This window comes from Pseudonaja textilis, chromosome 1 (genome assembly GCF_049901715.1).
Source record: "Pseudonaja textilis isolate UNSWEBS1 chromosome 1, rPseTex1.2, whole genome shotgun sequence".
Lineage (NCBI taxonomy): Eukaryota > Metazoa > Chordata > Lepidosauria > Squamata > Elapidae > Pseudonaja > Pseudonaja textilis.
Window position 1 is genome coordinate 181,857,152 of NC_141990.1, and position 26,307 is coordinate 181,883,458.

Genomic DNA, 26,307 nt, shown 5'->3' on the forward strand with positions numbered 1-26,307 from the left:
TTCCAAGCAACCAAATACTGGAGTCGACCCCTTCGTTTTTGAGGATCCAAAATTTCTTTAACTTCAAAATGTTGTTCACCTTCAATTAGCAATGGTACAGGGAGATCAACTTGAGTTGGTCTCAAGTCGGAGGTATGTTCAGGTTTTAATAAACTAACGTGAATCCCCTCCATATTCCTCCCTATGGCTCCAGACTTGTGCCAGGAAGAATCCTAACTCCTTGGGATCCCTCTCATATTTTACTTCCAATGGAGGCACCTTTGGAGTTCTACGTCTTCTGGCAATTACTCCTCCCGCTGGGGGCCCCTGGGCTGCTGCTGCCTGTTGCGGTAGCCCAGGTTGATTTATGGGGGTGGCTGCTCTAATTCTTCTGGCTGGGGCTGCCTCCCCCTCCTCTCCCTCATACCTTTGATAAGTTTGAGGTTCTCCGATAGCTTCATTTAGAAGATGCATGGCTTGAGTTAGTAAAAAAAAAAATTCTTTCCTTCTCCTGCCATGGCTCCTCTCTTCCACGCCAACAGGTAGTGGTCACTCCTGGAGGAGGCTTTTCCTCAGGATCCTTCCAACCGAATCCCAGGGACCATTTGGGTTTTACAGCTGGTTTTTCCCCAAGATTTAGTTCTGCTAACAAGTTGGCTTCCCCTGCTTCCTCTAGCAGCAGATAATCTTGTCCTCCAGTTGCTCCCAGGTCTTCTTGGTCATTGGCTGGATTTGACACTGTGTTCAGACCCCCTCGGAAAAAAAAGTATTAATTCTCCGGGTGGGCTGGTAATGTGGAGATTCAGAATAATGTCAGCTGGTGCTCCATTCAAAATCCATGAAAGAAATACTTAGACTCATTTAATCAGAGAAAAGATATCTTTTACTGGAAATCAAGTGGTAGCAACAAAAGAATTCTGAATCTGAGAAAATGGGCGCGTAAATCACATATACAAAGTAATGACAACATTCCCACCCCCAATAGTTCAATTGGCTCATCCAATTAAAAGTTGTGTATATCATCATGTGGGCATCTCCAGGTGGTGATGAGGCTTCTGTCCGTTGACCTTGACATAGTTTGATAAAGGGTTGCAGCTGCGCATAGCATAGGATAGAAACCTAAGCAAGAATGTAATCCCCCCCACACAGCTTATACAGTTCTGGTTTATAACACCTCCAGCTCACTTCCCATAACCATTCCCCCCCCCCCCCCATTACTTATGACAGTCGAAAGATGCAAAGCAAAGGGAGAAAATCTTGAAGGCTGACAGATTGCCTTCTCCAAAAACAACTGCCCCAGGAGTACCTGCTCCAGGTTCCTTCCTTTGAATTTTGTCATAATATTGGAATTTTTCTATGGTTGCCCTTGTTCACTGGAACTATCCTTCCCTCTCATTCCATTTTCTTTATTAATTTATAATATAAGGAAATAGAAAAATAAATAAGGAAAAGGGGAAGGGAAAAGTGTAAGGCAAAGGGAAAAAAGAAAGAAAAGGCATTGACTTCTGACTCCCTTTGGTGCAGTAGAATAAAACAATAGCATCAAACCTCAGGTATTTACTTTTAACATAACAATATAAACTAGCCATTTCTATAACAACAAACTTGTCTAATTGATAAAACCCAAAATCAGTTTCACACGCCCCACCCCCCAATTTTCATGAATTTTGCAAGCCAATTGAAAGCAGAACTAAACTACAGCACCCTTTGCGTTGATCTGTTGTTCCATGGTTAGTGGCACAGCAGAGACAATGGAACCGATCAGTGGTGGGATTCAAATTTTTTTACTACTGGTTCTGTGGGCGTGGCTTGGTGGGTGTGGAAGGGGAAGGATACTATAAAATCTCCAGTCAGAGCTGGTATTTGCCGGTTCTCTGAACTATTCAAAATTTCCGCTACTCGTTCTCCAGAACTGGTATGAACCTGCTGAATACCACCTCTGAATTGATTCTTAAACATTTACCAACATACTACTAGATGAACTGCTTGAAGGATACGGGAGGAGCAAAAAAGTTGTAATTGGATGGAGCTGATGAAAAACTCAGAGATGAGAAGTTTAAAGACGAGGCAGCGTATGAAGTGTAGAAATGGGGGGTAGCAAGGAGATTTGTAGATTAAGTTTCTCCTTTAAGAAGTTCATGTTTGACACTGAAGGATGTGTATTCCCCATCTGGGAAGCAGCTGTCAGTCTTGTGAATGTAAGGTAACATCCTGAGAGATGTATTAAAAGTATTCACATTAGCTTAGAGTATGAGATGTAAGGCCATCATCCTCCATAATCATTAAGGAATTCAGCTACAGTTTTCTCTGAGTCATACTCTATTGTTGAAATCTTGAAGGATTCATTTGGGTAATTTTCTGGATGACTGTACAAAAGTATTTATTTAATTAATTAAATTAAGGCACTGCCCATCTCATTATCTAAGTAACTTTGCCATTGCCCCTTTTGGGTTTTTTTTAAAAACTTCCCAGTCCAATCCAGCCAAGAGTCTTGATGGTTTCCTGCCAAAGTATTAATCAGCTTGCTCAGGTTATGCAAACTAATTTTTGCTTATAAGGCAAGAATTTCATTTTATTTCTCTTCTCCCCACTCCCAATACATTTTTCTTATCAGACACTCTTTGAAATGAAGTTTAAACATTGTTTTTAAATACAAGTCCTGCTCAGGTGCTTAAAAAGCATAGCCTAATATCAATCAGAAGTTTATCCTAAGTTTCTAAAGCTTCCTGTTTTATATCCACGGAGAGAAGTCAAGCTTAAGCATAGAAGAGTAATCTATACTTTACTGTATCTGAATTTACTGTTGCACTTTGATTACTTCTCTTCCCTTAGTTTAATTGATTTTAAAATATTTTAAATGCATATGTGACAGGATTTTTTTTTATTATTCCCAAGCTAAGAAGAAAACTGCATCACAGATGAATCTTTTGTTTTTCCGGAAGAACTACCTTAAGAAACAGTTTCTGCTATCTTCTTTGTGTTATTTTTGGAACATAAAATTTTACTTCTTGCTCAATGGTGGGATTAAAAAAAAATTACTACTGGTTTTGTGGGCGTGGCTTAATGGCCATGGCATAGCTTGGTGGGTGAGGCTTAGTGGGCATGGCAGGGGAAGGATACTGCAAAACCCCATTCCCTCCCCACCCCACTAACCTGCTTTCCAGCTCTGTTCTCCTGTGCAGAGCAACAAAAGAAGACCCAGCCAATCAGCTGGGACTCGGGAGGCAGAGAATAGTTGGGGCGGGGCCAGTCAGAGGTGGTATTTGCCGGTTCTCCAAACTACTCAACATTTCCACCACCAGTTCTCCAGAACTGGTCAGAACCTGCTGAATACCACCTCTGCTCTTGATTAGTTTAGGATTAACTATGAAGATGAAAATGATTTTAAAGCATTATTTATCCTGTGATTTATTTATGCATAAAATCAGTAATGTCCTGCTTCCATCATTTAAAAGAGGTCTCCAAAGCAGCTCACAAGAGATGATCATGATAGCAGACGCCCCACCTTATACATTCCTTTCCTTTTGTGTTACAGTGATCCTTTGGGCACAATGCCATGTTTTCATTTGCCCAACATTATCAATTTCCTTCTTTCTACTGAGAACAAAATACTTTCTGCAAATAGCAGGACCTGATAAAATGTGACATTATGCACGGGTTGTATACAACTTGCAAGCAAACGCTCCATTAATATTTCAGCAGTACAGGTTCACTTTTTTTTCCACTGCAGAAGTTTTGCAAACTTTTGATGATATTCCAGTCAATCCTAGATAGATGTATTATCTGCTACAATGTCCTACCAGTCAATGACTACTTCAGCTTCAACTGCAACAATACAAGAGCACACAACAGATACAAACTTAATGTTAATTGCTCCAAACTTGATTGCAGAAAGTACGACTTCAGCAACAGAGTGGTCAATGCCTGGAATACACCACCTGAGTTTGTTGTTACATCCTCAAACCCCCACTCCTTCAACCTCAAACTATCCACTATTGACCTCACCCCATACCTAAGAGGTCTGTAAGGAGCATGCATAAGTGCACCATCGTGCCTCCCGTCTCTGTCCTATTGTCCCCATTTATTTGTACCTATTTCCTGTATTCTTACTCATGTTTATACTTATACCTTGTAAGCGATCGACAAATCAAATCAAATCAAATAAATAAATAAATATTATGTTTTAGTTATAATTCCATTCCATGCAGACTATGATAATGTGTTTTTTTTCCTACTGTGGATCATTATGAGATGTGAAGATACCAAAGAAATACTTCAGCTTATAAACAGTGAATTTCACTTTCCTTCTGTATTAATTAGCAAACCAGTTGTGCTGTTGTGTAGTTTTCCATCTTTTTATTTCCTGCATTGTCAACTTATTTGTGGAAAATGAAATGCACTGATCTGAAGACAAGGGAATGGGGATGCCACATGATCTCTGGTCAGCTTATAGGAACTATATTTTTCTGTATCAATTCTTTTATTTTTTTTAATGTTGTAACAATAGGAAAATGAAGAATGCTTAAACTATCCTGCTGTTGGTAATGACTCACATCCTGAGTGCTTTTTTTTTTAAAAAAAATTATTATTTTGCATAAGACACTTCAGCTCCTGCTATTTCTGGCAAAGACCATTAAAATTCCTTTTTCACAAAGAAAAATTCAGCCATTTATTTTTCAGCAGCTGGAGAAGCCAGTTATCATTATCACAAGAATTATTACATGAAGAACATAATCACAAGAGAAATACTTCCATAATGATACAATATGTTGCTTAAGAGATGCCAAAGAAGCAGAAATAAAGTCATACTTAAAAAAAAAAATTCCTTCTAAAAGGCAAGGTTGATGAATCTCAAAATCCACATGAATAGGTAAATAAGCCCATTAGATGGTCTTCTCAGTGGGAGCCAGGTTGGTTAAATACCCAGTGGGACCTACCATGTTAGGTTTTGTTTAGGGCTCCTCTTTACATCCCATTAATCTTGGCAGAAGGATGAATCAAAGGATGTCACTCTGGCCCATTGCCAGCTTTCAGTGGAGATGGATTAAATAGGTTATTAATTGTTCTAGTTTAAAATACCAATTTTCCTCTTGTGTCAGTGGAAATCATGTCATGTACTACCCTAAATGGCTATTCTGGGATCTTCCTAGAGACCACGGATTATTTGAGCTGCTGGAAGTGTGCCCCTTCCCCTAGCACATGCACTGGCCATCCCCACCCCCGGTTTAGTGAAAGGGAAAAAAGTTGCAATATGGCACATGATGACAACACGACGCTGTGAGTTTGACACCCCTGCCCTAGCACTATCCTCCATGGCCATTTTGGCTTCTGCTTTTGGGAAATGATCAGGCCTGACTGGGCCTTTTTGAAGTATTGTCCCTTTGCTATATGGGCTCCTTCTAAGTTCTGAGTTTGCTGTTCTTTTAAAAGCGTGGTAGACGTGCCTTTAGAAAACCCAGATCCTTGCTTTCTTGTGGGAAGGGGTATATGCTTGTGTGAATATTGTTGCCCCTTCTTCCATTTTTATCTGCAGGGTAGCTGGTGTGTTTATAGTGCTAGCAGCTTTCCCTCCCTTATTTATTTAAAACATTTATATAACCACCCACATTAAACCAGACACTGGATGGTTCACAAGCAAAGAATAAAAATGATATATGCAGACAATGTAAACAAACCCCTCTCCCCACAATAAACTCAAAACCAGGGAAACCTGGTGCCAGAACTAAATTTCCCAATATAGGACACAGGAATATTCTGCCTTCATTTTATCCCAATGCTTGGGGGAAAAGCCAGCTATTTATGTACTTTCCAGAAGATGAAAAAAGTAGGGGCCTGCTGGATATCAAAAAGAAAAGTATTCTATGGCTGTAATAAAAAGGGCACATTTCATAGGTCCCATAAGATTGTGAAATTCAAGGTATGGGACCTGGAGTGTAGCTACCCTCTCCATCTCATGGGATGAGCAGAAGTTCTCAAACAGAGACAGTCTCTCAAATAAACTGGAACTGTGCCATGTAAGACTTTAGAAGTGATGACCAGCATCACTTCTAAATTGAATTTCAACCAGAAGGAAAGGGAGCTTGTGCAACTTGCACTAAGAGGTATAATGTGGGCAAATCTAAAGGTGGCCAATATTGTGTGCACTGCCACATTCTGGACTAGTTGTAACTTCCAGGTGGTTTTCAAGAACAGTTCCATGTTGAGTAGGGCTGTCAAACTCCTGGCCCATGGGCCAGATATGTCATGTGCTGGCCATGCCCACTTGTGGTTTAGTGAAGGGGGGGGAAATGATAAGTCACGTGACACTGCTGTGACAACATGAGCTTGACACTCTTGATGTAGAGCATATTTAAATTTCTCTTCTCTCCCCACCCCTCTTTCTCATCACATCTACAAACACCTGTAGGCATGGCAAGAAATAATGGATGGGAATTTATCAAGGAGAGAAGCAGCCCGGAACAAAGAGAAACTTCCTAGCAATGAAGACAATTAATGTGTAGAACAGCTTGCCTTAAGGCAGGGGTCCCCAAACTTGGCAACTTTAAGACTTGTGGACTTCAACTCCCAGAATTCTCCAGCCTGCAGGCTGCAGAATTCTGGGAGTTGAAGTCCACAAGTCTTAAAGTTGCCAAGTTTGGGGACCCCTGCCTTAAGAAGTTAAAAACCTCACTGGAGGTTTTTAAGAAGAGCCTGTCTGAAATGTATAGGGTCTCCTGCTTGCACAGGTGGTTGGAGTAGAAGACCCTTCCAACTCTATTCTGATTGATTGATCTCTTTCCCACTTCATTCTCCCCTCCCTAGAATTGACTAAAGAGATGAGAAACTGATGAATTTCTCAACTACACCACCAATAACCAAAAGTATAGTCTTCCCTTTTTTAAAAAAATTGCAGATTAATTGCAGCTCAACACATGAGCTGGGTTTCAAGTCACACTACCATAGAATCCAATGACTTTTCTTTAAAAGTTTCCAAAACATAGGGGAAAAAAACCCTCCCAGATCTCCCCCTCCTATCTCCAAGATATTCATTTGAAATTTCATTTAAAATTATAGGAGATGCCTTTAATTGCAGGTGGTAAGATTGCTCTGTTTAAAATGTCAACTTTAGTATAAAGAAAGCCCTTCACTGACAAGCGAGAAAAGGAGAAGGCATGCATGCACACATTACCATTGATTTAACCACTCAAAAAAGAGCTGACAGGCAGAAGGTGTTGCTTAATGCTATGGGAGTGATTCTTCACACACATGAATGCCTTCGCCTGTCTCTAGTTTTTCAGGCTTAAATGTAGCTTGAAAAACCACTGACGGATGTTGGAGGAATATTCTTTTGAACGCACCTTTGCAAAACACCTGCACAAAAACCTTGGCCTTAGTCCACATTAAGGAGAATGCTTGGTGGAGATTTCACCACCGAGAGGTGGTCCTTGGTTGAGAAGCAAAGTGAAGCTGGGGAAATCCATTTCCTTCTTTAATTTGCTCACCTTAATCTGTAAGGGCAGTACATCTTCCCCTTTCTGAGATAGAATTGAGCTTGACCCTTGACCCAAAGCCATTTATGCCAGTGTATATTTCTATTGATTGAAGAACTGCACATTAACATGTCTGAGGGAGAGGTTCTGTAGCCTCTTTGAAAGTAGTGGAACATGATGTTACTGAAGAAGAGAAACGGATCAAATCTGCTATGTTCCCTCTCTGCAGTAACATCCTTGGAGGATCAAACTAGTCATACTGATGCAAGTCTGAGGTAATGTTTTTGACTTTTTTAAATTGGGATCTCTTTAACTAGTTTGGATTTGTGAAGAGAACAGATCATGCTATAGGTCACAGGTTGCCAATCTTTTGGACCTCAGGGACCACCGAACTCATAATTTTAAATCCTGCAAACCATTAATATGAATGTTGACTGACGGTAGTTTGCTGACATTGGTGGGAGAGAGAGAAAGACTTTTGGCTTCATGCAAGGAAAACAGCAGAAGCAGCAGAAGTCTTTCTCTTCCTCAAACTCCACCAGAAATGAGTCTTTGCTGGTGCAGCCTTTTGGATCAGGATGCCTTGCAGGGTCCCAAAGACTCATTTCTGGCAGAGTTTGGAGGAGAGAAAGAAAGACTTTTGCTGCTTTTGCTTTTGCTGTGTATCCTTGTACTTCTACTTGCAGGATAAAGAGCTGTCATAGGAGTGTAGCATTCTTGATCATAATACATTCTATAAACTTAAAAATAAGATAAAGCTTCAAAACTTTTTACACTGGGAAACTTACTGTGAAAACTAATTTCAATTAACATATCTCGATATTAGCAGCTGTGCTTTCTGAACATTCAAGATTGAACAGATCAATTTTCTTGACAAAATGTTGAATTGTTTTCATGCAAGTAAAATACATTTTTTTAAAAAATTGAAAGCAGTTTCTTTTTCCCCCTGGTTACATTTCCTGATTAATTCACTGCAACCATATGCTGGAACTTGTTTATATTCTGTGACACACACTGAGAAGTATTTCATTTGAAAGTTGTTTCAAACCAACACAGTTCAATAATCTTTTTAGAAAAACCAACAGGAACCCAGGGTTATAAAAGAGGAACCACAGGCCTACAGAAAACGAAAATGACAATTGCTGTTATAGTATAGTGACATTCATGTTTTCCTTTGAAGAATCAAAACACCTGATCTGTGGGTCTCAGTTGATCTTCCATCCTGAACTCTTACAGGACCAGATCTGTTTAGCTTCAAACATTGAATTGCACAGTGGAGCTTCAACCACTATGATGGTTAGTTTATTTCAAATAGAAATGCATTGGGCACATTTTCATCCTTACTTTTGCGTGCGTGATCTCCAACAGAATAAATCCAGAGTAGGTTGCAAGGTATCAGTTGAACTGCAATAAAATATTGGCCAAGATATAAGAGCAGTTAAAAAGGCACAATATGATTTTAGTAAATCCTTCAGACCAAATAACAGTTTAAAATAAATAGACAGATAAATAAAACGGTAGTAATTCAGAGATTAGCTGTACCTTGGAGACATAGCTGGAATACACTGAAATACTTATTAACAGAGAGATAATAAGAAATAAGCCCTAGCTCATTAAGCTTCAGGTGGAGAGAGTTATAATTTTGACTTCTCCCCTAGGTAAAATGACAAAAACAAAAACTTTCTTTATTGAGGTAATGAGCATAACAGGGAATAGACTGGAAATTAATATATTTCTCTCCAATGGAATACATATACATATATATATATACACTGCTCAAAAAAATAAAGGGAACACAAAAATAAGACATCCTAGATCTGAATGAATGAAATATTCTTATTAAATACTTTGTTCATTACATAGTTGAATGTGCTGACAACAAACTCACACAAAAATTATCAATGGAAATCAAATTTAGCATCCCATAGAGGTCTGGATTTGGAGTTACACTCAAAATTAAAGTAGAAAAAAACACTATAGGCTGATCCAACTTTGATGTAATGTCCTTAAAACGAGTAGTATGTGTGGCCTCCACGTGCCTGTATGACCTCCCTACAATGCCTGGGCATGCTCCTGATGAGTTGGCAGATGGTTTCATGAGAGATCTGCTCCCACACTGGACTAAAGCATCCCCAATTTCTGGACAGTCTGTGGTGCAACGTGGCGTTGGTGAATGGAGCGAGACATGATGTTCCAGATGTGCTCAACTGGATTCAGGTCTGGAGAATGGGCGGGCCAGTCCATAGCATCAATGCCTTCATCTTGCAGGAACTGCTGACACACTCCAACCACATGAGGTATAGCATTGTCTTGCATTAGGAGGAACCCAGGGCCAACCACATCAGCATATGGTCTCACAAGGGGTCTGAGGATCTCATCTTGGTACCTAATGGCAGTCAGGCTACCTCTGGCGAACATATGGAGGGCTGTGCGGTCCCCTAAAGAAATGCCACCCTACACCATTACTGACCCACTGCCAAACCGGTCATGCTGGAGGATGTTGCAGGCAGCAGAACATTCTCCATGGTGTCTCCAGACCCTGTCATGTTGGTCACATGTGCTCAGTGTGAACCTGCTTTCATCTGTGAAGAGCACAGGGCGCCAGTGGCAAATTTGCCAATCTTGGTGTTCTCTGGCAAATGCCAAACGTCCTGCATAGTGTTGGGCTGTAAGCACAACCCCCACCTGTGGATGTCGGGCCCTCATACCACTCTCATGGAGTCTGTTTCTGACCATTTGAGCAGCCACATGCACATTTGTGGCCCGCTGGAGGTCATTTTGCAGGGCTTTGGCAGTGCTCCTCCTGTCCCTCCTTGCACAAAGGCGGAGGTAGCGATCCTGATGATGGGTTGTTGCCCTCCTATGTCTTGCTAACTGCCTATGCTTTCCACCTGTTGTCTATTCCATTTGCACAACAGCATGTGAAATTGATTGTCAATCAGTGTTACTGCCTAATTGGACAGTTTGATTTCACAGAAGTGTGATTGACTTGGAGTTACATTGTGTTGTTTAAGTGTTCCCTTTATTTTTTTGAGCAATCTATGTCTATATCTATATCTATATCTATATCTATATCTATATCTATATCTATATCTATATCTATATCTATATCTATATCTATATCTATCTATCTATATCTATATCTATATCTATATCTATATCTATATCTATATCTATATCTATATGTAGGTCTAGGTGTGTTCGGGTCTTTTCCCGTGTAAGATTAAGAGTATCTTGGCAACGTTTCGGTGAGGTCCCACTCACCATCCTCAGACTGGTGCTTTCGGCCGTGCCAGTGCAAGCACAAAGCCAAAAGCACCAGCCTGAGGATGGCGAGTGGGACCTCGCCAAACGCTGCAAGATACTCTTAATCTTACATGGGAAAAGACCCGAACACACCTAGACCTACATACCTGTACCTGTGAAAATCTACGAATATATATATATATTCGAAACGTTGCTAGATACTTGAATCTTACGCGGAGAAAACCCGAACAACCAAAGATCCACATACAAATACCAGAACCTCAGAAAACAAATATATATATATATATATATATATATATATATATATATATATATATATATATATATACATACATACATACATACACACACACACACACACACACACATATACATACATATATACATAACCAAGGCATATATGAAGTCCCCTGTGCATCATGCCCTGCCACATATATTGGACAGACCAATAGAAGAATAAGTACTTGCCCGGATGAACACAAAAATGCAGTAAAAAAGCTGGAACACACTTCCTCACTAGTCCAACACATGAAAGCAACAGGTCATAGCATTGACTTCAATGGCACCAAAACCCTAGCCACTATAGAAAACCCCAGCCACAGAATTATCAGAGAAGCCATAGAGATTGAAAAAAGACCAGAAAGCATGAATAGAAGAGATGATTCCACCAGACTGTCAATTATTTGGAAGCCTGCACTCACAAACAAAAAAATCTCCACACCACAAGCCAGGCAAACACCTGGGCACAAACAGATCCTTCCCCCCCACCGCCCGATACCTCCAGCTCAAACACACCCCAACCAGGCACCCAGATGAAACCTAACTTCCTAATAAATGATAGCCATCCATTTACTCAGAGCCAAGCCACACTAAAAGCCTCCAATACAGGAACCACAATGTTGCCAGCCAATCAAGACAAAAAAAGCCACAAAACAGACAGAAGATATTAGAAACACCAATCAAACAGAACACAGCAAACTCCAAGACCAATAAACACAGACCAAGACTCCCAACCAAGCAGGATGAAGAAAAAAACCATTCTGGCACAGCAGTAGGCTAGCCCCAAATTTAAAACAGAAACGGCTGTGAAAGTCTGACTCACAGACGAACACAATACAGAAGCCTGATGATGGCAGGTGAGATTCTGCCAAAACGTTGCTACAACTTTAAAAGCACAACTATAATGACATGGGAAAATACCCGAACAAAGCTGAATACCATACATATAGATGCCTGCGAAAACTTAAGAATATATATATATATTTTTAAGATGTCTCTAATATTCTGCCCATATGAACCATACTAAAATAGATGGCCCTGAAAGGTGACTTTATTCTTTATGTTCTTTTACTCAGCACTCCCTTAAAGCTCTAGTTGGCAGGATAATTCAGGTCAAGTTTGATAAGGCATTTTGAAGGGAAATGTGCCCAGAAATAAATGGACTTGCTCCTCAAACCATCACACTTCCTAACTCTATTTTCTCTCTAGCTCTGGACCATGAAGCAGAAAGCTTGTAGTGAAAAAATATGTCTGTGTTGGATTAGTCTTTGTTTTAACAAACCATTCAATCTTTACTCTTTGGTGTACTCTGTACATTGCTGCAAACAGTAATGAAACTGCGGTTTTCAAACTTCCTTCAGAAGAAGCTGGGGAACACAAAGTCCATTTTTTAAGTCAACCAAGGAGTAAATTGACTTTTGTTTAATTCAGGCAGTCCCACATTTGAAGGCTTGCTGCTTGGCACGGGGTTGAAAGATACAGTATTCTGTTTTCATAGTCTTCCCAAATCAGTACAGACAGTAATATTCTTTCTTTTCCTTATGTTTTGAAATATATTTGTGTTTTTTTTTATAAAAAAGTTATAAAGAGGCACTTGTGACAATCATGGTCAACAATATCCTGTAAAATAATATGACATACGATGTTTATTGGGTGCATTATTTTTTTCAAAGTACACAAATTGCATTAAAATACATGTGAGGGTTGTGGTAACTTTTTCAGTGGCAGAGTATTGCAGTCTAATACATAAGAATTATGAGCAAATTTAAGATTAAAAAAAAGCCAAGTGAAACTGTCAGATTTATCAGTTTTGCAAGTTTCCTCAGCTGATTCTGGAAGGGTGTAATGTTCTAACTGAGGATACAATTCTCCTTTAAGGGGCCAACAATTCACCCAATATGCAGCATTAAGAATGGGGTGGGATGGGATGGAATAGACAAATTGCCTTGATGAAGCCAAATGACTAATTGATCTATGGAGTAATATATCAGTTTACCTGTCTTTCATAAGACACTGCAGTCTCATTGAGACACTATTCCATTTTAATGCTATTTTATGTTTTGGATGATGTCATAACATTGCTTATCCATACATGGTGTTTATCGAGATGATTGGGTGAGGGTATTATCACCTTTCCTCAAGTGCACAGCAGGCATTATATGAATAAACAAATTCACATCCACAGCTAATAGCTGTCAAGAATATAATGCTTTCAACCTAAGTTCATAAGAAGTACTTAACATTCAACTTAAGTACATAAGAAGAGTTTTATTGGGAGAGAGCAAAAGTGATTCGAGATTATGCCTTTATTTTGTAGTTGCCATGCCTTGTTCATGGGAATAGGAGAAAGGGAAACTTTTTTTCCTCCTCCCAAATTCATACCTGTTAAGGAAAAGCTGGAATATTCTGTGGACCAGAGGGTGGTATTCAGCAGGTTCTGACCAGTTCTAGAGAACCAGTAGTGGAAATTTTGAGAAGTTTGGAACACCGGCAAATACCACCTTTGACTGGAGATTTTACAGTATTCTTCCCCTGCCATGCCTACCAAGTATACCCACAGAATTGGTAGTAAAGAAAATTTGAATCCCACCATTACTGTGGACTGTTCAGGATAGGAGACATCAGTCTATATGTAGTCTAGACTCTAGAGAAGCTTCTGAGTCTGTTAAAAATGTGCAAAACTTAAAAAATCCTTACATTTCAATACTGGGAGGTGGGATGGAAGGAGTCAGGGAAATCTTGCCTAGAGTAGATAATCTTCTGGACGCACAGTGTTTGAAATTACACTTTGCATTATACCCTAACCTCTGTATCTGCTTATGAGTATTGCAGTCTAATTCATAAGAATTGCTTTGCTTGCTTTTTTCCTACTGAAATGTGATCATCTTGAAGAGATTCAAGGAAGTGAAATAACTGGAAAATCTGTTGTATTTCTGAAACCATTTTTCTGCAGAACAGTATTGTGGTTAGAAGGCAACATCTGATGCCAAAACCAATGCTATGAAATATGCCAGCTTAATTAATTGGACCTCTGTCAATACAATGATTTATATATATATATATATAAAACCCCAGCAGCTTTGTAATCGATCTAGTTAAGAGTTTTTCACTCTTAACCTATTGGTTACTGCATAATAAAACTACATTTTGATGGAGCTAATGAAAAGCTTGTTATCATCATTTTTAAAGAAACATTATGTCTCCAGTTCAGATACAGTGATTAAAGGTTAAAATAGAATCTCTTTTGGAAACAATTTTCTTTCAGAGCTTTTACCCACAGAATGAAGGCATACAACACCATTAAGGTAAAGAATAGGAGAAAGTGGCTTAATTATCAAGCAGCTCTTTAAATACCACTTCTACAGTATAAACTCAATCTTGCTGGTATACACAGATTGTTAAGTGCAGAAGAATTAAAAATATCAACTTGGATGTTTATCCTGTCATTGCTTTTTTTGGTGGGGGTGGTGGAGTGGATTTGTTAATCAAACATATGGTGTAAAAGAATCAGGCTTTCACTTGTTTTTCACCTTTTATTCTTTATTTTCCTCAGTGTAATTGTGGAGCTGTCATTCATTACCATGGAAAAGAAGCCTGTATCTTATGCAATGACTGAAGAACTGTCAACAGCAGGAACATTACCTCAACCTTTCCTTAAAAGCAGCTAAGAGCTTCTTTTGAAATAAAACTTAACAAAACTGTTAGCAATGCTTTCTTTCTTTTCTTTTTTTCTTTGGCAAATGATTTTATAGGAGATCTTTAATATGGTAAGCTGGAGATGAGGGCTGTTGTTGATCACATCTCCTTCACTTTCAAGATGTCGCATTTTCCTGTATATTTTTCCAAAGAGCTAGCAAAGCCTAGGCTGCCCGGCTCAAGGCCAAGTCTGCCAATGGTTCCTGGCATTCATGTTTCCTCATTGCTGTTCCTTGCCAGCAAAGCACGTGCAAGGCTGGGACTTCATTTGGAGTGGTGCAATATTTTACGCATGCAATGTCTTAGTTTGGGAGTGGGATTTTTTTTCTTTTTCTCTTTTCTGGTGAGACTGGTCTATCAGGACAATCTGGTCTACCCAATTACGGGAGGGAGCATACTGCTTCTGCTTTCACCTTTCAGCCCCAAACCAGGAGCCTTCACAGGCAGTTCCTTTTGCAACAAATTATTTTTGTGTTGAATTTATGTTTTACTGATAAAGAAATAAAGGGAGACTACTATAACTGTAGATCTATTTCAAGCTATTTAGCTTTCATCAGCTAGCCATAGCTTAGAGGCTAATACATCTACCTAATATGCAAGTAGCCTGGGTTTGAATACTAGAAGGTTATGGCTAGCTGATGAGAGCTAAATAGCTTGAAATAGATCTATACTACTTTCCCTTTGTTGGTAAAACATAAATTCCTCCATTCAGTAAAAAAGAGAAACATTCATAATTCTAAAGTTCCTTTGTTCTGTAATTGTGGTCACTGTCAGAGTGGAATTCTGTAAAGACTCCTCCCTTTATTATGAATAAATTAGATATCATTTGCATATCCTACTTCCAAAGAAAATAAGAGGGTACTGATCCCTTTCTAACAATCTTCAAATATGTATGTGTATATACACACACACACACACACACACACACAATCATTGTTTCTTCAACTAGTTTCCTACTCATATTGATTCTGCAACCATTTCTACAGCAAATCAGCCAGTCTGATTTTTTTACATCCTCACTTTCAAGGGCATGATAACCAGAATTAGATATATGTCTTCAAATGTTTTCTCTTTGGAGACTTTTTCCATGGAATGTTTCATTAATGGAAAGCTGGCCAAGGCATTCTTCCACTTGGGCTTATTTTCCGGTCATTTTCCTCGATAGTCCAAATTAAAGATGAAAGCATGAAACCAGCCACTGGATCTTGTTCCCTTCCATCTTCACATTAGTGAAGTACTTTACCTTATTATACTTGCTTACTGCTTAATAAATGACTCTACAACAGACTCTGCATGATTTCTAAGGTAGCTTCTCAACTCTACTCAACTTTGTTTTACATCACTGTACTTTATATGTCTTTGTTTGTAGTTATCCTTTCTTTCACGTGCTTACGCTATTTAACTGGTTTCTCCCAACATTTTTTTCTTCCAAACAACCCTATAAGAAAAGGTGACACGTTGTGTCAATTAATTCCATAATGCATGGAGATATAAGGCAAATATCCCCAGTCCTAATTCAATATGCTATCTTTATCTTGGGGCAACATTTTCCTTTATACTTCAAACTGTGCCTACATCATAATTCTAAAGCAGTTTCTATTTCCTCATAATTATAACCAATTCCTAGAGCTGGAAGGTATTTCTTTGATCATACAATCCTTAAGACAGGAAACACTTGATATATATTAACAATAAAGTTAGTTAAGCCTCATTTCAGGATGTCCACTTTGCTGCTTCCATAAATATCAGAAAAATAGAGTTACATGCAAATGCATATTTAACATGCACTTTCAAGTCCACTTAAATTCGTCCTATTGTTTTATGTTCCACCATAGGCCCTTAGGTTTTCAGAATTTTCACACAGGAGCGTTCTATGTTAGAAAATTCAAATATGTCCCCAGATGCAAATAAATTTTAATGTAGCCAACTATCTGGAGTGTACTCTAATCATTTGCAAAAGATTGCATTGCCTTAGTTGTTTTTACATTTTCACTTAAACTTATGTAATAAATTCTGCTGAAATACCTGGTCTAGAGAATGACAGATTGTGGTATTTGTTCTTAGTTGATGAATAGACTGTGGTATTGGCTATTAATCTGGTTTGTGTGCCTGCCAAGGTAGTCATAGAGAATATGGTAGTGACCAGCTGACATCACAGATGGAGTGGTTTTGGAATTTTCGTGTCCTTTTTCTGCTGGGGGGTATTTAGAAAAACAAACAAATAAGCAGGCTATGCGCATTAGAGGCTGGAAGAACAAAGTATGACTTTGAGTCAATTTTGACTCTTGGAAAATGCCTGAGGAAGGCCTTCAGTTTTCTTAAGAACATTTTCAGAAGTGCTTTGACCTTACTTTCTTCCTAAAGAAGCTGATTGACACAAGCTTCATGCCAAAAAATCATAGTCCTCTGGTTTCTGGTCTTGTATGTTTAATCGCATACCAAACTGGTTAGAGGCTTATTACTTTCATTCTACTTGCTTTGTTGTCTCAAATGAATGAAAAAAAAAATCATGTCACTTTAATTTGGAAATTAGTGGCCATATTTTTACCAGCCTGATTTTAAGGATCACATAAAAGGACTCTCGGATTTCTTTTGTGTCCTGTGAATCTCAGGTTGCTTATGCCTTAATGAAGCTGAAAAGGAATGCTGAATTAAAGGTATGGAAAATATACTTCTGAATGTGAACTCCATGAACCTATGGGGATGCTACTGCAGCAGTCTCAGTGTACTGAGGTAAATATGCTGAGAATTTCCATCTTATTCTCTGCTAATACATAAATGAATGAAATTCAGTCCCAAGCTTTTTATTACATTCCAATTCAAAAAAACTCATATGCTCTTTCTAAATACAGATCATCTACCTAATGTACACATCCAAATTCTCTCAGTAATTAGTGAGATTTCCATTTGCTGTGTTATTCTGCTTATGCTATAAGGCAACCCAAAATTTATTAAGGATTCTAACTGGTTACAATTAAAGTGAACATTTTGTCTTTTACATGACTTTTTAATGCTACTTTGTAGCATTGTTCTTTTGGTTTCCTGTATTTTAAACTTTAATTCAACTGATAATATTGGTTTGAAAAGCTAATGTATTACTGCATCATGTTTATAAAATGCAGAATCATGTCAAGCTCTATTACTGCAAATATTTTTATGAACATAGCAAACTGACAAAAATAAACCATGTATGTAGGACATGCTTTTGAGACTGGAGTAACATATATAAATCTTCAGAACTAGGGACTTGTATAGAGCAAGACTAGAGACCCCAAAATATTAATTGATCTAATTTTCCCCTTATTTGATTGTGTTATTCGATTTTTTCTACATGCAAACCCAAACCAAACAAGCACATTATTTCTATGGAAGGGAGATGGAACCACACACTCTATTTCCTCTGGTCCAGCTGTCCAAAGTTGGTGAGGAAGGTCTGCAAAACAACTGTGGCTAAATAATATTGTGAGAGCTTCTCAATTAACAAGCTAGAAGATTTATGGTTTGTGGAGGAGATCAATGCTACACTTAAGAGAATTTGTTAACAAACTCAAGTATGTTAGGCTTGATTTACTATTGAAACTGTAATGTGGTTGAAGCTGAACAGTTCTTCCCTGTCAACATGGAAAGGCTGAGGTACTCCCATCTTTTTTTTTCCAGCAGTCCAGAAGAGAGTTTATTTACATAAGTCAAATCCCTTCCTTATTTATAGAAGGATTAGCTTAAGACTAGAGAAAACAATTGAACCAGGAAGTGGCTTCCATGGAAGCTATGAAGAAGCAGAGGCTGATCCAACTGCCAATCAGTTGCACAGCAGTGAAAGCTCCAGCTTTCCCTGGCAGAAGCAGCAGAAACTGAGGAGGCAGGCTACTTGCTGTTTGCCGCAAGGATGCTAGCCAGATGAATATTGCAAGTTTATTTATCACCTTTATCTAGAAACACATTCGTGAGCCACTCTGCACATCTTCTACAAGTAGCTAAATACCTTAGGTGCATAACTGTTGTCCCAGTCCTATACTTGGTTCATTTTGCCAGTATAATTTGAGCCAATAATCACACAGAGAGGAAACTGGGTTCAGCAATTTATTTCTGGCAGTCCAAATCAAGCATGTCTGCTGATATTCAACATGCTGCTTTTATACCATAAAGCCACATAAACATATCAGAATTTCCTGATATGTCACGACTGGTTCCTGATTTATTGAACACAGGCACAGTTTAAGCTAACGTCCCATAATAAGCATGGGGGTGCTCTTAATTGGCTAAACTCTCCACTTCTGGATGTGTTTTTTAATATACATGCTAAGGATGAATACTTCTGGATTTTGCCTGGATATTCTTGACCAAAGTTTAAGCAAAGTGCCACGTTACCTTTTCTTGCTTCAGTAACAGGCACACTTGAAAAATCCTTTCATCCAGTTACAGGCCCAATTGGTCAGCTAGGCTAACACTTCCTATAACTGAAGCATTTGTGGTTAGCCTCTTTAGCTTCTTCTGGTAAGCGTCAAAGTAAGTGTTAGCTAACTGCTTATCTTAACAACAGCTATATCAAAGCAAAAGCATAGGCAAAGTAATTAAAATCAAGTAGTTGTCACTAAAGCAGATTTGTGACTTATAAAAGCTCTTAATAGTTTGTTAGCAGCTTAATAGCAGGCCCTCTTAATGATTACAAAACTTAGAAAAGCTTTATCTTTGGCTAGATTCAACGCCCTCCCAACAGAAATTATTAATGAAAGATACCAGAAGATTCTTTTTGATCAGAGACTGAGTCCATGAAGTGGAGGATTATGTTATTTTTGTATTGTCCCTTCTGTACAGATGCTTGCCAGGAATGATTATTTCTATTCTTCACTAAACATTCTGGTCTTTCTGATTTGCTTTTTATCTTAAGTTGTTATTATCAGATCAATCTATTTTTATTTCTCTGACCACAGCTAAATACTGTTCTATAGTTTGTACAGTATGCTGTCCTATATCTTCTAATCAATCAGAACGTTTTCTTCTTTTTATCCTAATCTACATATATATATAAAAGCAAAATACCACTCATGCATCATCACAAAATCTCCAGAACCATAAAGTCTATAAAGTTGAAATTTGGCACGTATGTTCCTCTTGGCCTCTAGGTGCTCACTGAGAAAGGATTTTTCAAAATGACCACCAGAGCATTAATATTTCGTATATTATTATTAACATGCTCTGATACTAAGGAGTTCTATTCCCCCTCCCCACCTGAAAAGAAATCTGTTCCAAATGCAAAACACAAGCAGAAAAGAGAAGTTTCAATTTCAGTTTTACTTTCACAGCAGCAACCAGCATTAGTACAAAACACAGCCTCACCCAGGCTCCTTGCTGTTTCCTTCTTGTTTACACAGCAAAATACTGTCTCAGTTTCCAAACAATAATTATGTTACTGGATTTATTTATCAATTCTGTATGATGTAACAGAATATAGTAGAATGACAGAGTTGGAAGGGGCCTTGGAGGTCTTCTAGTCCAACCTCCTGCTCAAGCAGGAAACCCTATACCATTTTAGACAAATGGTTATCCAATCAGTGTTGGAGCATTTACAACTTCTGCAGGCAAGTTGTTCCACTGAATAATTGTTCTAACTTCTAGGAAATTTCTCCTTAGTTCTAGGTTGCTTCTCTCTTTGATTAGTTTCCATTCATCGCTTCCTGTCCTGCCTTCAGGTGCTGTGATGACCCAGGGTGGGACACAAAGTAAGCACAGTCACAAAAATAGGTGAAGCCCCTTTTCTTCCTTCACTTTGCTTCAAAGCTCCAAATATCGGAGGGCAGAGCTGGCGTCATGACGATACGGCATGCGATCTTGGAGGTCTGAGATCGCTGCCGATATCTTTGCTCCTGGACGGTCCAATCGGATCTAAACTGTCCCAAAGAGAAGGTGAATGTAAAGAGTGCATCCTGTTGATCCCAGGGATATCGCTAAGTCCCTGGTAGATCCAGGAGAAGCTCTTTTTGCCAGCGGCAAAGAGGCAGCCATTAAAGCTGCTGGAGTTGGGACAGCTCCGAAACGAAAGAAAACAGAAAGAGAGAGTGTGCCGGTTTGGTGAGAACTTTTTCTTTATTTTAAAATTTGAAAGGACACCCTAAGGAAAAGAAGGAATTAGTAAAAGTCTTGACAGAAGTGACTAAGCAGCTATTTTAAACAGGAATGTCAAAGTAATATTGTTAGTGATTTGGGGATAAACCCCCGAGCTGAGTGCACAGCAGCAGTCAAGCCAGGCAGCCAAATGAGAGTGGGGCTGGGCCCTAGAGTATACACACACTTGAGACAAAAACACTGTTTGTGGTTTTTAAATAGGTATTTAATTCATACAGAGATTAAGAATAGTCATTCAGTCCATATGTCAGTATCCAGTTTATCAATCCAGTTATCTAGTCTTTTAAACAGTAAATACAATGTCTTTATCTGCTTGTAAATCTTCTCCTCTGATACCTTTCTCTCAAAGACAATGCTGAATCCACAGCTCACCAAGCAAACAGTCCTTGTGTTCAGTTGAGAGAAGTATCTTGCGCAGTAGACATCTCATACAGGAGGAAACAGTAGGCAGACAGCAGACAGACCAGAGATCAGTAACACCAGGAACTCGAGACCAGGATCAGAAACCAGGTGCATCCAGAAGCCGGGTCTATTTCGTTTCCCTTCCTACCTATATTACTGTCTGCAACCGCACCCACAATGACATTGCAGTTTCTTGTGCTTAAAGCTACAAGACACTTAATCCTAGGTTTACATATTTATTCAACCCAAACCTGGTTGGTGTATCCATATACCCAACAAATATTTTTTTTTTCTCATTGCTGGATTTTCTATACATGATCTTACATATTGAAACTGGACTGTTTTTTTTCTCTTCTTTTCATCTACTCTTTCTCTCCTTTTTGACTTTATAATATTCTAGGCTAGATACTCCCTTTTAGTTATTTTTTTTAATTATCTTTTTCTTTTTTTAATTAATTCTTATTATACTTTGCTTAGAAAAAGAGGGGGAAAGCGAAAGCAAAAGAAACTTTGTTACGCTGCCAACTAGAGGCTTCGAAATATTCTATTTCGTTTTCTTGACCAGACAAAGCTGAGAAAGAGCTGAGATTTCTTTTCAAGGACATTGCTATTTGATAAGATAGAGGGAAGAGCATGAGAGAGTATTATTGCAGGTGCTCTTCTGGGCTTCTATCAACAGCTGGAGTCTGGTGTTGAAGCTTATAGGAAAAGAAAAGGTGATAAGTCTCTAGAGAAGAGAGTTATAACAAGAGCCTTGGATAATTAAAGAAAGTGCAGTATGCTGTTTTTATTTTTTCTAAGCTGCGCTACCCTTCCTCATTAGTTTACTTTTTGTAATAGCTATTTGGATTTTTGGCCCTTTTGAACTTGTCTTTGTTTTGTTTTTTCCTTGTCTTTTTAAGTTAAATTTCTACATTTGCTTTTTATTTTAAAGGAAAAGCTTTAGTATTAATGATTTCCTTCCTTTTCTTTTTAAGGGAGTAGTCTTTTTTCTTTTTTCTCTCTCCGTCCCTGGTATTTTTTTCTTCTTTCCATTTACCTTCCATATTGGTTCTTTTTTATTTTTTCTGGCCTTTTTTTTCTTATGCATCCTTTCATATCTGTGACTTCTTAATTGGATTAAGGTGTTGCAGAACCTGAAGAATTTTTCTTTTCTTTTTTAGCTTTTTATTTTTTACTTTTCCGCCTTTTTTAGGATTTAACAACTTTTTCTTTTTTGTATCTGTTTATGGTCTTTTCCTCCATTTTTGAGTTTTTATTGTTATTTAACCAATTGATTGGATTAAGGTATACAAGAACCTGGATATTTTTTCATCATTATTATTATTATTATTATTATTATTATTATTATTTGGCTTCTTTTTTCCTGCTATTTTTATTTGGAACTGCAATTGGTTACTTCACAATTGGATTAAGGTCTAGAAGAACCTGAAGATTTTGAATTGCTCAAAATGAGTAGGAAACTAACAGCCCCTGGTCCCTCAACTTCTGCTTCCTCTCCACCATCTGGAGGACAATGTTCAATACAGACAATGTTATAGCAAGAAAAAGAACAAGAAAAAGTGACCCTGCAGATGATTATACAAGGAATTCAAAATATTCAAACAAGAACAGAGAATATTGAAAAGAAAACAGATAACATCGAACAAAGAACAGGGAAAACTGATGAAAAGGTGGAGAACATTCAACAAATGATGATGAAGTATGATGAGAGATTCCAAAAAAATGAAGAAGATAAACAAAGAGACAAGAAGATTGGAGATATTGATAACAGATTAACTGTGGTTGAACAAGATAAAAGTGGTATGCTGAGATGGGAGATGGACAGATCAGAATTTTATCTTAGATTCCAAAACATAGAGGACAAAACCTAACTGAGATAATGATAGAAATATTGGCTGAAGCTTTGGAAATAACTGAAGAGAAGATAATGGATGGAATAGATGAGGTTTATCGAATCTTCACAAGATATGCAATGAGAAATAGCTTACCAAGAGAAGTTCACATCAGATTTACAAAGAAAGCCATTAAACCGCAAATATTGCAAGTGGCAAAAGAGAAAACATTGAAATATAAAGACAAGGAGATTGTGGTCTTGAAACAAGTACCCAGAAGAGTGAGAGAGATGAAAAGAGAATACCGATTCCTGACCAAAATGCTACTTAAAAAAGACGTGAATTATAGATGGCTGATTCAAGAAGGTTTAATGTTCACATGGAAAGAACAGAGATATAGAATTGACTCAATTGAGAAAGCTGAATCATTTTACACAGAATTTTTTTGGAGGGAAAGAGGAAGAGGCAGAAAAACAAATTTCACTAATTGAATTCCAAGAGGACTGCCAAATGATGACTGAAAAAGAAGAAGGTGCAATAGGTGGAAAGGTAGAAGCCAAAGAACAACGTGAACCAAGATCTATGAGAGCTGCTAAACCTAACTACAAAATATAACCATGGAAGAGAAAAAACTGATTACAATTAATATAAATGGACTTAACTCAACTGTTAAAAGAAGGAAAACCTTCCATAAATTAGAGAAATTAAAATTTGATATAATCTGCCTACAAGAAGTACAATATGCAAAAAGCAATATGAACAATTGTTGATACAGCCAAAATTAGGGAAAATATTTATTTCTTTGACACAATGCAAGAAAAGAGGAGTGGTTCTATATATTAAAGATACTATCCTAGCAAAATTGATTTATACTGATGACGATGGAAGAATACTAATGGTGGAAAAAAATGGACAATAATGTGAAAACACTCCTGATTGCAATCTATGCCCCGAATGACAATCAAGAAGAATTTTATAAAAAAATTACATATGAAAATAATTGAACTGGACTATGCTAATATAGTTATGATGGGAGATTTTAATGGAATTGTAGACAATAAACTGGACTACACAGCACAGAGAACAACAAAGCAAAACAGAAAGATTCTCCCTAAATCTTATTTTTAAAATGGTAGATGAAATAAACTTAAAAAATACATGGAGAGAAAGAAATGCTAAAACTAAACAATACACCTTCTACTCAAATAGATGTTTATTATGGTCCAGAATAGATATGATATGGATGTCAACAGAATTGGTAACTAATATTCAAGAAATAAATATTGAAATAGGCACTTGGGAAGATCACAATCCAATGACAATTAAACGGAAAGGACAAAGAAGAAGATCTAGATGGATGTTAAATAATACTATATTAAAGGAAAAAGACTTCACACAGGGGATGGAGAAAGAACTGGCTTTCTTCTTTAGAGAAAACAAAAAAGAAGATACATCAATCCAGAATGTATGGGATACAATGAAGGCATATGCCAGAGGCTTGATAATAGACTATACAAGGAAAAGAAATACCATGAAAAGGTTAGCCTCTAAGGCATAAGAGGATGAGTATAAAGGACTTGAAAAAGAGCTACAGAAAATGCCACAGAAAAAAGACATTAAGTTTAAAATGGATATAATCAAACATAAAATGGGTCTAATAGAAAAAGAACTAGCACAGAAAATTAGAGGTGCTAAATAGAACTACTTTGAAGATGCAAATAAACCAGGTAGATGATTAGCATATAAACTGAGAAAGGAGAAAGAATCAAGGAAAATATTGCAATTAGTAGATGACCAAGGAAAAGTTTGCTATGGTAGTAAAGAGAAGAAGGAAATCATACGAGACTATTATGGGAAATTATACACACAAAGAATATCGATGAGGAAAGACTTAAACAGTATTTACAGAATGCTAATCTACCCCAGATACCTAAAGAGATTGAGACAACGTTAGAAAGCAATATAACGATGATGGAGTTAAATGAAGCACTCAAGAAGCAAAACAATGGAAAGGCACCAGGCCCAGATTGCCTTCCAGCAGAATTTTATAAAACATTACAAGAATCACTGAACCTTCCATTGCTAGAAATTATGAATGAAGTTATGTCAAAGAAAAAGATACCTAAATCATGGTCAGAAGCTTATATTACACTTGTCCCAAAAGAGGAGGCCGATCCATTACAAATCAAGAACTTTAGACCTATTTCCTTACTAAATGCAGATTATAAAATTTTTGCTTCAATATTGGCAGAAAGACTTAAAAAATACTTAAACAATTTTATCCATCCTGATCAAAATGGATTTCTGCCAAAGAGACAAATTAAAGACAATATGAAAGTAATCTTTGACACTTTGGAATACTACGAGGCATATCCTGAAAAACAAATGGCTTTAATATTTCTAGATGCACAGAAGACATTTGATAATGTGAATTGGCGATTCATGTTATTACAGCTGGAACAGATGGGCTTTGCAAAAAAAATTATTCAAGCAATAGAAGCTATATATCATAAGCAAACGGCAAAGGTAATGATAAAGGGAGAACTGACAGACTCTATTGATGTAAGAAAAGGAACAAAACAAGGGTGCCCACTATCACTTCTGTTGTTTGTGTTAACCTTGGAAGTGCTAAACAGAAATATTAGAGATGAAAAGGATATAAAAGGGATGAAAATCAAAAAGGAAGAATTTAAGTTGCAAGCATTTGCAGATGATCTGGTTTTCATTTTAGAAGACCCACTAGAAACAGCATCAAAATTTATAGAAAAGATAGAGACATATGGAAAGGTGGCTGGTTTGAAAATAAATAAAAATAAGACAAAGATCTTGACAAAGAATATGCTATTAAGACAAAAGGAAGAATTGGCAGATCTATTGAAAATAGATCAAGTATTTGGGGATACACTTGACAGCAAGATGCAGTACACTAAAAGAGAATAATTATATCAAACTTAAGCAGCAGATAGCGCTAGATTTGGCGAAATGGCAAAATTAATAGGGAGAATATCAACAATCAAGAAGAATATAATCCAGAATTTTATATTTGTTCCAAACAATTCCAATTAGGCTTGGAAAAGATTACTTTGAACATTTAAATAAAATTGTGTTGAAATATATATGGCAAGGTAAGAAAGCGAGAATAAAGTTAAAACTTTTGCAAGATGCTAGAATAAGAGGAGGATTTGGTTTGCCTAATTAGGAGTTGTACTATCAAGCTACAAATCTGATGTGGGTTAAGGAATGGATAACACTAAGAA